Source organism: Emydura macquarii, unplaced genomic scaffold, assembly GCF_026122565.2.
Source record: "Emydura macquarii macquarii isolate MOO-44397 ecotype Brisbane River unplaced genomic scaffold, CSIRO-AGI_Emac_v2 contig_2636, whole genome shotgun sequence".
Taxonomy (NCBI): Eukaryota; Metazoa; Chordata; order Testudines; family Chelidae; genus Emydura; species Emydura macquarii.
The window spans coordinates 2,928,626-2,942,180 of NW_027132773.1; the positions used below are offsets into that span (position 1 = coordinate 2,928,626).

A 13,555-nucleotide genomic window follows, 5' to 3' on the forward strand; every position below is an offset into this window, starting at 1 on the left:
GGTAGGGCTGAGGTGATGCCTGCCTGGTCTTGGCTGCCTTTGAAGGGTCTGTGTAGCTGACTTTCAGTGGAAAGTAGAAAGGATGAACCCCTGGTCATTGGGAAAGATATCACTAACTAAGGTAAACATGGCTATCAGGTGCACACGGAGAAATCTTCTGGCCTCATAAAATGGTGTACAGTGGGACTAGAGAGAAGGTGGCCCCATTACTACCTGCTTGTTCTTCCACATCTGGGTTGCTGGCCTTCTCATTACATGATGGCCAGCTGCTTGGGGGGGGGGGGGGGGTTGAGAGGGAAGGCATGGCAACTTACAGCAGAAGCTGGGAACAATATCCTGGACACTGAAGTGTGGTGATCCGGTGTCAGTTGGAAATGACAGCCCAATTGTTAGGCCATGGCAACCCATAGAAGCAGCTGGTGATGACAGCCCAATATTTTTCCCCCCACCCCTCTATTATGTTTTACTAGAGAGAGAAAGTGAGGAGGGGTTTATAAACTATTGTTTAGGACCAGCTGCAGGCCTCCTAAGCATGGCTATACAGTATTCTCTCTGCTGGCCTTCTTCCCCAAAGGAAGAATTTTCTGACGTATGTACGCCAGAGAAATCAGCATATCTATAGCCTGGTCTTTTTTGCATTGATATTCCATGTTACCTTGTTCACCTTCATGGAGTGTAACTGAGAATTATCTACCAAACTGATTATGAGAAAGATTTCTTTGGGAGCACGGCTGGGAATTAAGCAGCCAAATTACTGAGCCAAACAGTTAGAAACTTTAAATAGAGTTTACGAGTTTTCCTCAGAAAAAGTTCTGAAGCAGTGAGATCTGCTTGATTGTGCCTGTCACTGTGGAGGCAAATAAAACTGAAGGGAACTTGTGGGGCAGGGCATTCTCCTGCTGCCATTTCTGACAGGTTTGGTTCTGTTCCTAAGCTGCATTCAGGCTGAAGTACCCATTATAAACAGATTTGTGGACCATAGCCTTATGAAGAATAGTGTGCATCACCATGAGTTACTAAAGAAATAAAGCAGTTCAGGATTGAGGAAGGTATAAATTTTTCACTGATGGACATTCCAAGAGGGTTGCTGCACAGGCTATCAGTCCAACACATATTACTATGAGATGCAAAGGTCTCCCATTCTTAGCTGGTAAAGAGCCTTAATAAAATCACCATACGTCAAAAACTGACAAATAAGACAAGCTTTCATTTGTTGTTTATTCACTTGGATACATGCTATAATCTTGAACTGAAACAACCTTTTTATTCTAAATGTCCTAATTTTATTCTTGGCAAAATGGATTTCCATATTTGCTATTTTTAAGGGAGTGGATAATAATTAACGGCTCTGCAGGTGAAGAGATTAAAAACTAGGTTTTCTAATAGCAATGTTCCATATGGATCAAGATTCAATTTAGTAGTGGGTATTAACAGTCTGTTAAAAATAGTACACGGTGTCAAGCCCTCTCATTTCACTCTTCTGCCTTTATTATTAAAAATAAAAAATTTAGTTCTAGAAACTAGGTTAAGGAAACATTAAAATAGAGCTTTAATCCTTCTCCCTCCCTACCACCTTTATATTTACTTCTTATGAATGCATTATGATTGAAAAATCTATCACTGTCATTTCACATATCTATTTGCCCATGTTGTAGGAGCAGATATTGTAACAAAAAGTGTAATGTTTCTATTCCTCCATGTTGGCTAGCTCACATTTATAAAACATTTTACTCAAGAATGTCTTATCAAATGTTTTGTTTGTTCTAAGCATTTGTTTATGAAACTGTTTAAAACCATGTTTTATCCCATACAGAACTATTGTATAGAATTATATGCCAGAATTAAAACAGGTGTAAACATGAAAATTTGATCAAGGACAGTAATGTAATGAATCAAAATATTGTCGAGGACAAATAGTAATTTTAGAGAGACAAGGTGGGGGATTAATATATTTTATTGGACCAAATTCTATTGGTGAAAGACAAGCTTTTGAACCACACAGAGTTCTTCAGGTCTGGGAAAGGTACTCAGGTCTGCTCTACACTAGAGAGTTAAGTTGATGTAAGGCAGTGTCATAGCTAAATACAAGGAGGAACAGATTGTTTAGCATAAGTAGTTAACACATATTCTAAAGGACTACTCCAAGTGAAGTGGCCTGTTGAAACCCCTGCAGGTGGGAAAAAGAGCTTTGTTAGAGCTCAAAAGCTTGTCTCTCACCAACAGAAGTTGGACCAATAAAAGTTATTACCTCACCCACCTTGTCTCTCTAATATCCTAGAATAGACACAGCTACAACACCAATTCATAAGACCTCTCCAGTCATAGGACAAAAAAGGGATTAGTGGGTTGCAGATTGTTGTAACAAGCCATAAATCCAGTGTCTTTATTAAGACCATGATTTTTAGTATCTAGCAACATTATGAATTTAAGCTATTGGTTGTTTATGAAAACCAAGAAGGCAAAAAAGGTTATTTAAGTATCTGCGTGGTCAGAATTATGAACTTCCATTTAGGAAAATGTAAACATTTACCCAACATGTATGTCTCCAAAACGTGTACAATTTTGTTAAAATAGTACAAAAATTAGTTTACAGGTACCAGCTAAATAATACAGCCAGCCTTCAAGTTTGTGTTTTATTCACTTAATACAAGTAAGCAAAGAGATAACTCACTCCAATCTGTGCCAGCTGTAATATATAGGTGATATTCAAATAGTACCTGTAGGTAGAATCAACGAGAGTTCTGTGGCACTTTAAAGACTAACAAATGTAATATTTGAAGGCATAAGCTTTTGAGAGACTTCAGCTCTCTTCTTCAGATGCAGTAATACCTGCATTACAGGTACATTCTGTAGGTAGAATGCATTAGTCTGGAGGTTACAAAAGCAAGAATGATTACAGCAAGGTCCACATCAGATAATCAGTTACTACAGACAACAAAAAAGGCACCAAGCCACCCGGAATTCCAGGAACCATCAGGGATCCAGAAGTACCCTCAAATTATGCTCTTTGTTGACTAGGAGCCAGCAAGCTGCTTCCATCATGAAGGCAGTCACCATTCATATCTACTCACTACTTGTCTCAAACAACCAGCATCGCATCAGCACTGACTCCCAGCCAGCTTGTTGAAACGCAAGCCCTACCTAAACTTAGTATCTTATACTAGCCATGCAACTAGTTCTCAAGTACCTGACCAAAACATTCTATGAGCACAACTCTGAGAACTAATTTGTTCTTTCTTGGCATATACTTATAACATCCAGGCCTAAAATAATGAAACAATACCATTATGTTTGTTCTAAGGAGTTATTTTTTAGGATACTCAAGGACTAAATATTTACTTGTGTACAGAATAGCTGTTTTATGATTTGCATGGTTTCTGACAAACAAAAAGGTGAATCTGAAAAAATATGGATCATGGGTCAAGCAATCCTAAGAAAAACAGTGAAGTACAGTGTTTCTACTTAGAACAGCACTTATTTTCATATTCAATCCAAAGAACATCTAATTAGATTGCCATTGGTTAAAAAAAGCTTATTTAAATATGATTATGACTCCAAAATAGCCTTTAAATATACTCAACTATGCAGCCAATTTAGGCTGCACAGAAGGATTAAAGAATCCTTTTACAGTCCCAAATTTAAAAGAAAATCCATGCTCATTTTGCTCAGTCCAGCAGTTTGAAAGTTCAAAAGGTAAGCACATTTCTGCATGAACAAACTGAAATTACTTTGAAAAATAAAACTTTAATTACAACTGGCATTTCTTAACCCACTACTCATAGCAACTCTATTGCTAAGAGGTGACATCATTCATGTCTGGTTGTGTGGAAGCCCAGAATCAAAATGTAGGCCAGGTTCCAACATAACACAATTCTGGTTTAATAATCAATTTTTATTAATCATGTTTATTACAGCACTGCCTAAAGGCCACCCAAGAATGGGGCACCACAGTTCTAGACAGAGTACTCGACGGTCCCTGACCCAAAGAGCTTAGCTGCTTCTCATCCTGCTGGCTGGAGTCTCCAGCTGGCTCCTCTTTACCACTAGCTCCTCCAAATCCAGATGGTGGGGAGGAGGGGAGACACCACCTGGGTCCTAGAGCCCCCCAGGGTCTCCTCAATATAGTTCTCTGGGCCCAAGGAGTGTGGGGAGAAGGGATGAGCCCAGTTAATCAGAAGAAAAAAATCCTAAAATAAATTTAAATATGAAATCATTTGTATGATTTATGCAGGATAGATATAATCAATTCACTAATTTGCCTCTTCAAATCCCCTTGTCTTTCGCATCAAATTGAAGCTTCATACTTCATATTCCCTGTCCCATAAGGTGCTAAAAAATCACTAGTTAGCCTCCCCACCGTGCGAGAATTTATGAGATTGGTTTAAAACATAATACAAAAATTAGGTTCTTTATACTTACCATCTGTTTTTTGAGACTGTAAGGTCACATTTTCAAGTTTTTCCTCTGCAACCAGGAGGACTACAAACTTATCTTTTAAATGTATGTTGAGATTCTCATGTACTCAACCTCATGATTCCAGGAACTGGGGCTTTTAAAAAAAAAAAAAAAAAAAAAAAAACAAAAGAAAAAAAAAAAAAAAAAAAACACACCAAATATTGCAAGAGTTGGCAACAGTGCTTCACTATCAAGGCCCAGACCTCACTCTCTTCCACTGCTCATATGCCTTCTGATAATGCAAGTGAGACAAATGCTTCCCCCTTTCAGAAAAACAGCAACCAAAAATAGCAAATATAATTTAAATTAAGTGTTTTTGTTCTCACATTTCACACTTCATTCATAATGACCTTTCATCTTTTGAATTTTAATCTCCTGTAATGAGCAAAGTGGGTGCAATTTTCTTTTATGACAGTCACCTTCTAGAAAATTTAGAGGTTTCTAGTTAAACTTCAACTTTTTTAAAACAGTAAATCAGATACATATTAGGGGCATTATTAAATTAAAAGTTTGTCCCAAGTTCCACACAAAATAGATTTGTCACAGCTCCCATAGTTTCAGCAATGTGATCTCATAAGTGAAGACAAAGAGTTTGGAGCAAAGCAGATGCCAGATTTTTGTTTTAATTTACTCGAGACATAACATAGTTGTCTTTAAATATTTTTAATAGTAAAGTATTTAAAAAGTGCATAAGCCTGCAAATATATACACAATAAGAAATAAGTGTTTGTACTACAGCCTGCTCAAAGAAACAAGTTCAAATGTGCCTAATATTAAGAACACACACATTTAGGACCAGCATTCTTTTAAATTTAAAACTAGATGTCATGGTCCAAAAAAATTATACTAGAATTCAGTTATCTATACAGTAATTCAAGTTACAAAATATACAAAGATTAGATCTAAAATAGTGGTAAACCTAAATCAAGTCAAATTTAAAAAAAATTCTGACTTCAGTTTAAAAGTTCAAGAGTAATTTCCTTTTGTATAGGTGAGAATCCATAGCACCAGTATGCGTATATCTTGAATTACTGTTATCTATATTACTTTTGCATAGGAACCCTAGTCATGGATCAGGACCCACACTGTGGTAGACACACTATAAACAAAACAGACAGTCAACTTTGCACTGTAAGCCCTTGAGGCATAGACAATCTTATTGATTTAGCTTTATTACCATCTCTGAAATAAAGCTGTGTAGTTAAACTAAATTTTTCAATTAAATAATTTCTCATTTTAATATTCACACTTTTTCACACTCCAGAACATTCTTCAGTCCACTAGGAAAGCCAGGTGGCAGGTCCACAGACACAACTTTAGGTAGCTCTGGAGGGAGAACCATATCTGTGGGTACTAGCATGGTGCTAAGCCCCGCTCACCGAGGACTCAGTGCAACAACTGTCAAAGCTAGTACACATTAAGTTTTATGACAGATCAATATTAAATGATTAAACTGAATTAACTAGTTTTGTTTGTAAATAGAGGGCTCTAATGAAGAGACAGGAAAACTCTAAAATCAAAATAGACTGCTGACTAGGTTTTTCTCTCTCTGGTTTTGATAGAGGTACCCAGATCTAGTGCTCCATCTACCAGAAGAAAGGACAATTTAGGTAACACATTTTGCCATTCTTCAGCGCACACAGGTTCAGAGATCCTAAAATCTAATTTAATCAACAGCATTCAAAATATAGAGGGTGGTTTTAACGGAATAATTAACTGTCTTTAGTAACTAAGTACACTGATCTAACAGCAATGACTGGGGAACCACTATAGCCTTTTCCAGCTGAACTTTGTCAGGTGAGAAATGTACATTGGTTTCGTATTAATTTTGCGAAGGAGGGCAATATTGATTTGTAATGTCTTCATAGGAGATGTAGGATATTACAGCAAATTAGCCCTAAATAAAGTGTTGGAGATAGACTTCTAGATTTAGAAATCTAGTTACAGTATTGTTAACCCAAAGCATTCAAATGTGTCAGAAATGGAGACTGGGCTATTGTTTACACCCCAAGGCAAGACATCACGGTAGCACATTTAAGAGTATGAGTCTTTAGTTATTTGTGTTTTTTAAGAACAAAACAAAAAACTACGTTTTCTAAAAAGACAAATCTGACAATCAGGGTCCAGACACACCAAGAGGAGAACAGAAGGTTTAAGCCTCCAAAAGTAAACAGTTAAACCAACTACTTGCATACTATTATTTTACTGTAAAAGTATATCAAGCAAGATATTTTATGAAAGGTTATAAGGCACTGAACTTAATAGCCATTATAAGTTATGTATACAAACAGTGTGTATAGATGTGCACACACACACACACACACACACACACACACACACACACACACACACTTACTTCATCACCACCTCAAAACAGTGCCTTGAAGAAATCTGACAGGAAGGAGCTATGACTCCAACCCAATGAGACTAGTTTCAAACACCTAGCCATTGCCCAGGGCAGGAAAAAAAGAGTGAGTAACCATCAAAACAAACAGGAACAGCTTGAAACTGAAAAGAAAACCCCCGTCTTCAAAAAACTAAGAAAGGAGGGAGCTTTTTCCCCACTTTGAATATCTACAGTGATTGAAGGAAAAAACCTGCAAACCCTTTTAAAATGGAAGGGATTTGAACTGAAGAATATCCAGATCTTGGGGGAGAGTCTCAAAGCAGAAAGTTATCCATGAACACTGGGATCCCTCCCTCCTATAGCTAAGGGTATGCTAGGAAATTGTTTTAAGGCTATAGATAACTTATTAGAAAAGTGATTTTATCTAATATGGAAGGGTAGAGCCTGATGCTGAGTCTTTAACATTGACTTTCTGCATAACTTTTATATGTTTGCTTTTTCTGATTATTTCAACTCTAAATCTGTGGTTTTTCTACTGATTTAGATTTTGTTTAATTTTCTCACAAACAGGTCTTTGATGTGCAAACTGCATGGACTGTGTATCCCAAACTGAACCAGTGGGGACTGGTTTCACACCTTCCAGGGTGACAAAAGAGAGGGAAACACCCCAAGTGTCTGGGTAATTAAGAACTCAGGGAGGACATATTTGCGGAGACCAAGGACTTGTTGGGTTGTTGGTGTCACTCTGCAAAGAGTAACTAACCTGGGGAAAGCCATGATGAGACCTTATGCTTGTGGGCAGGCAACTGGTGTCAGAGACTTGAACCACAGCTGCACAGCACAGAGACCCCCCAAAGTTATAGGACAGGCAAGGACAGAACCCCTTACACCAGTCTTGATGGACCTAAAAACACTGCAACAATAGCACACTTTTGGCCACTGTAAATATTATTCTGTGTAAATAATGAAATACAAAATAAGTACAGGGTGATTAACCATGGCAACAAACTACCAAGCAAAGTGGTGGATCCTCTATCTTTTGGAGTCTTCAAATCAAGACTAAGGCCTTGTCTACACTACAGAGTTTTGTCAATGCAAGTTACATCAATGATCAAAAACTGCTATAAGTACATTGCTTGTGTATATTCACACAACGCTCCTTTTGTCGGCAGAGTGTGTTCACAGTTGGTGCTCTAGTATCAACAGTGAGAGAAATGCACTGTGGATAAGCTATCTCACTGTGCTACTCGCCACCTTCAAAAGCTAGGAGTTATGGAAAGTGGATCGCAGTGCATCATGGGTGCAGGCTCAACCTCCCATGATGGAGTTTTTTCTGTCCCATCATTTCATGGGCTCCCAAATGAGTTTTGCACCATTTTTCAATGGTCCCTGTTTACTGTGCACCTGCCATTTCTGTCTGAAAGGATGGATCCTCCATCGCACTCTATTCTGGTCAGTGTTATGAACACAACACAGCTAATCATGCATTATATCACAAACTCCCAATCTGAACAGGAATCAGAGGTGCCTGACCCGCTGTATGCCATTAAAAGAAACAATACCAGAATACTTTTGGCATTCCTGAACAGCTGCACATGGTGGACCATCACTTTTAGGCTTGGGAAACAAGTACTGAGTGCTGGGATTGCATCATTATACAGGTCTGGGATGATTAGCAGTGGTTGCAAAATTTTTGGATGTGCAAAGCCACTTTCCTGAAACAATGTGCGGAGCTTACCCCAACACTGCAGTGCAAGGGCACCAAAATAAGGGCTATCAGTGGAGAAATGTATGGCAGTTACCATGTGGAAGCTGGCAACTCCAGACTGCTACTGATCAGTCACGAATCAGTTCGGAGTCAAGAACTTCACCACTGGGGTTGCGTTAACGTAAGTGTATATCCTACTACAAAGGATTGACTTTTGGAAATGTGTGTGAAATAATGGATGGCTTTGCAGCAGTGGGGTTTCCTAACTGTGGCAGGGCAATAGATGGCACGCATCGCCCAACAGTGGGCCCCAGACCAAACTGCGATGGAGTACATCAGTAGAAATGTGTATTTCTCTATGGAGTTCCAGGCTCTGGTGGATCGCATGGATGTTTCATGGACATCCACATAGGGTGGTCAGGAAAGGTGCATAACACGCGTATCTTCAGGAACATGGGCCTGTACAGAAAGCTGCAAGCAGGGACTTTCTTTCCAGACAGAAGATTCTAATGGGGGATGTTGAAATGCCCATAGTCCTCCTGGGAGACCCAGCGTTCTCCTTACTCCCATGTCTCATGAAGCCTTAAATGGGAAACCTGGACAGCAGCAAGGAGTGCTTCAACAACAGGCTAAGCAGGTGCAAAATGACCACTGAATGTGTGCTTGGCAGATTAAAAGCTCACTGGCATTGCATTTATGGCAGGTTAGACCTAAATGAGGAAAATATTCCCATGGTCATAGGAGCCTGCTGTGCGCTGCATAATATTTGTGAAGCTAAGGGGGAAAAGTTTCCCCAGGGGTGCAGTGCGGAGGCAGTTCGCCTGGTAGCTGATTTTGAGCAGCCAGATACCAGGGCTATTAGCAGGGCACAATGGGAGGCTATTTGAATCAGGGAGGCTTTGAGGCATCTTTTTGACAATGAGCAACAGACTAATGTGTCTTTCTATAAAGCACTCTGCCATGTCTCATTGATTTGCTGCCTTGCCTGAAAATTTGGATGATTGCTTCCTAACCATAATTTGTAGTCTACAAATGTTCCAATTGCCACTGTGTATTAACTGCAGCAGCAACCACCATGTGCAGGAGACAAATACTGATTATCTTTCAGAGAGTATGTTTTTAATTAAATACCAATTAACATCACAAAAAACGCTTGGTGGAAAGGGAGATAACAGTGAAGGGCAGTCTCCTAATGAAGGCTCTGATAGCTGTGTGTAACTCCAGCTATCATTTTGGAAGCTTTCTGAAGGGGTGGAGTGAACAGGGTACTGCAACGGGTTGGAAAGATGAAAAGAATGTGTGGGAGGAGTGTGGGTCAGCATGGAAAGTAGTTTTGTATGGGCTGCAAGCATGTATGTGTTCCACCTGCAGCGCGATTAGGGACTTCAACATCTCTGTTTGCTCCTCCATCATCCTCCCCTGGACCACTAAAATTCGCTCCTGGCTCTCCTTCCTCTCTCTCTCTTTTGCAATTCATTATAGTCTCTCTCCATGCTGTGTTCTTATTTTTTGTCACCTGAGGATTGGAGCACCTCTCGAAACATGTCGTCCATGATTGCTACCTTATCTGGTGGAGGCGTTCTGCCGGTGTCTAGGGGATTCCCCTGAAGGCCACATCTTCAGAAGCACAACAAACAGAACCATGATTGTTTGGGCACTTCTTTCTCACTGTCCTTTGACAAGCGCACAGCTCGGTGAACACCCTAATCATGGTGAGTTTGGCCCAGGAGGTGGGGTGTGCTCAAAATGGGAAAAAATTTCTTGGTGTTATTCCAAGGGGATCGCTGCACATGACTAGGGATAAAATTGTAAATTCTACCACTACTTCCACAGGCAAGGGTCACTGAAGCCAATACCTCACTCCTGAGGGTAAGCAAAGAAATAAGGGTGCACCTCCTGCATGTGTGTGGTTTCAAACCAGATCCCTATGCTGCTCTTCTGTGCGCCGCTTTGATCCCTGCCTAAGTGATTGCTGATTGGCACAGGAAAGTTTCCTACAAAGGGAGAAGGAACAAAGCAGCTCTGCCAAGGAACTTTCAGCAGAGGATTGGCAAGTACCTCCAGTAAAGAGATCTCTCTGAAGATCTCAGTGCGCATTAATATACTGTTCTGCCCCACTGTGTAGCTGGGCAGAGTAATGTGAAGCACACACAAACACAAACAGTCTTGTACATTTCAATCTCTTCACCCACTTCTAGAATACGACAAAGCAAAGAACAGCTCTACCTCATGTAACCAAGCAGTATCAACTCAAAAATGATCACTTAACAGGGCTCACCTCTCCTATACCATGCACACCAGAGATGGAGTGCTGGGACTGGCTTGAACCCTCCTGGGTCAACAAGTGGTCCCAGTTCACAGTACTGGACAACCCTGGCACTCAATCTCATCTCATCCTCCTACTCTATCTTCTCGTCCACCACTTCATCCTTGGGGTTGAGTTCATTATCTCCCAGCCCTCCCAAAGTATCCAGTGGACTCTTGGTGGTGAAGTTGGGGTCACCGCCAAGGATAGTGTCCATCTCCTCGTAGAAGCAGCCGGTCTTCGGCGCAGCACCAGAGCAACAATTTGACTCCCTTGCCTTCTGATACACCTTTATCTTGCCACGAGAAATCTGACCATAGGTATCGAAGTTGCTACAGCTGGAGCAGAGCTGGGACTGCACAGCCTCCTATCCCCATATATTCAGCAGATACAACAGCTCTGGTGTGCGCCAAATGGGAGATAGTTTGCTGTGTGGCACTGCCATGGTCAACTTGGAAGATGCCATGTGAGCTCTCCACCCCAAGCAAGCAGGAAGTGGAATTTCAAAAATTCCTGGGCCTTTAAAGGGGACGGGGCAGATGCCTGCATACCTGGCAGCAGGGAAGCAGAGTTCAAACTGCTGACCAGAGTAGTCAGGATGGGCATTGTGGGACACCTCCTGAAGACCATTTACACAAATATAACCAATCACCAGTGTCTACACTAACACTGTCGATCTAACTCTGCCACCAAAAAAAAAAAAAAAATACTGCTCATCAAGGTGGTTTTATTTTAAATCAGCAAAGCAGGAAAGTTTTGTTGGCAGAAGGGTCATTGTAGTGCGTACACCTCCACTGTTTTGTCGACAAAAGTATGTACTGTAGACAAGTCCCAATATATTTCCAAAAGATATGTTTTAGCCAAACAAGTAATTGAGGTCTGTAAGGGGGGGGGGGGGGGGGGGGGGGGGGGGGGAACTGGTGAAATGTAATAGCCTATGATAACCAGAAGATCGGACTAGATTATCTAATAGCCCTTGCTGACATTAAAATTCTCTGAATCTGAGCGACACAGTTGCATCGTTGCTGGTCCAGACACTCTATGCCAACGGAAGAGAACTCTCCCATTGGCATAATAACTCCACCTCTGTGAGAGGCAGTAGCTATGTTGGCAGGAGATGCTCTCCTGCTGACATAGCATTGCCCACACTGTCACTTAGGTCAATGTAACTTATGTCACTCAGGGGGGTGGCTTTTTCACACCTCTGAGCAATAAGTTATATCGACGTAAGGGGTACTGTGTATAAGCCCTGAGATACTGTCTATATTATTGAAAAAAAACCTCTGCTTCAGGATGTTTAAAGACCAGAAGACAAACATTACTGAACTTCTACATACAGGCTTTTAAAGAATTCTGATGTATAAAAGTAGAAGCTATTTTCAAATTTTACCTCGCATGTTAAATAATCTGTGACTGCATTGTAACATTAAATTACCCTACATGTCGTTCTGTTAAAGATTTGGCATATTCCACTATCAAACTTCTCAGACTGACTCAACATAGAAGTGGCTATTGGACAATCAAAGTAAACTATCAGTATGGGGAAGACTACATTAGTGTGCATGTATATTTTAAAAGATCACCCAGTATATATTTTAGACAAATTTCAAACATAAAAGACTTCACTATGCAGCAAGGGTATAAAGTTCAATGTAGATTCTCCCTGCCCAAGCCTGTATTTTCAAATTTGCCAATTACAGTGTGCACCAACAGTAATAAATAAATAAAAATCAAGACTCACTGTAATTACAAATAAGGCAACAGCTACAAGGAGTGCACATTCTAACTAAACTATATGTAACAACTGATCCCTTAAGCATAACTACAGAAAACAGTAATTTTTTCAGTTGCTTTTCCTTTTTACCCTTGCCCTCTGTATCCGTGTGCTTTTCCTCTGTCTTTTCTTAAAAAAGAAAACATCCTCCCTTCTCCCAAGGGGATTTCCGATCAGCTGAGTGATACTTTGGCTGCAGCAACTAGCCCCCCTGTAAGCAATGAATGTTTCAGCAAATCAGTGGGGTGACATGCCTCAGACTGTTTACTATTTTGGTCGATGAGCTATGTCAACAGTCAAAATTCTCTAAAAATCTAGCTCCCTAACAAGCAGCACCCTCCATCAATCTACATCTCTTTAACTGGGCTGGCCCATTGTACTGAACTCCTCTCCTCACAACAGGACAAACCTACTGCCTTTGACTACCCAAACAGTGAAAATCTGTTGTGTTCAACAGCTGCTATTAAACTGGCTGTAATCTACACTGATGTTACAATGGGTTCTATTTATTGTTTAAGTTGATCACGCTTCTTGAAGTTCACATTAACATGAAATTGCAGCACTGACAACATTTATATATAATTCTACATTTACTCAGTTGCCACAGATATTAAGTTATCTCATATTGCACATAAAAACTATTCAAGACCACAATTCTAGAAGTGTCAAATGCATAGTTGATGCATTTGGAGAAAAAGGACAAAGGTAACTGGTGCAACTACAGTTATTGAATGTACTTTAGTCTAAAGTTTTGGAGATCTGCAGCTACACTCTATTATTTCAGCAACCTGTGAGTTGACAGTAGCCTCAATTTTTTCTCTCTTTAATTTAAATGGCTACAGTAGCAAAGCAGACAATGAAAAAGTAAAAGCAATGGTAAAGGTTTCCCCCCCCCAAGGTCGCAGAAGACAGACAAGGTATCAGCAACAGAAACATGTGTAACAGACACTAGCTATACACCCACTC

General features: G+C 40.2%; 1 protein-coding gene across 3 annotated transcripts in view; it reads right to left on the reverse strand.

Moving 5' to 3' along the window:
• Positions 1 to 13,555, reverse strand: part of FRS2 (fibroblast growth factor receptor substrate 2) — a 95,913-nt gene that overhangs the window by 44,994 nt on the left and 37,364 nt on the right. Inside the window, exon 1 of one of the 3 annotated variants that reach the window (XM_067563939.1) lies at positions 4,420 to 4,443. The exons of the other annotated variants lie outside the window; for them this stretch is intronic. The gene's annotated coding sequence lies outside the window, so the exon portion shown is untranslated. Of the gene's footprint in view, positions 1 to 4,419; positions 4,444 to 13,555 lie in introns of those variants that run through there. 3 annotated transcript variants of the gene reach the window in all.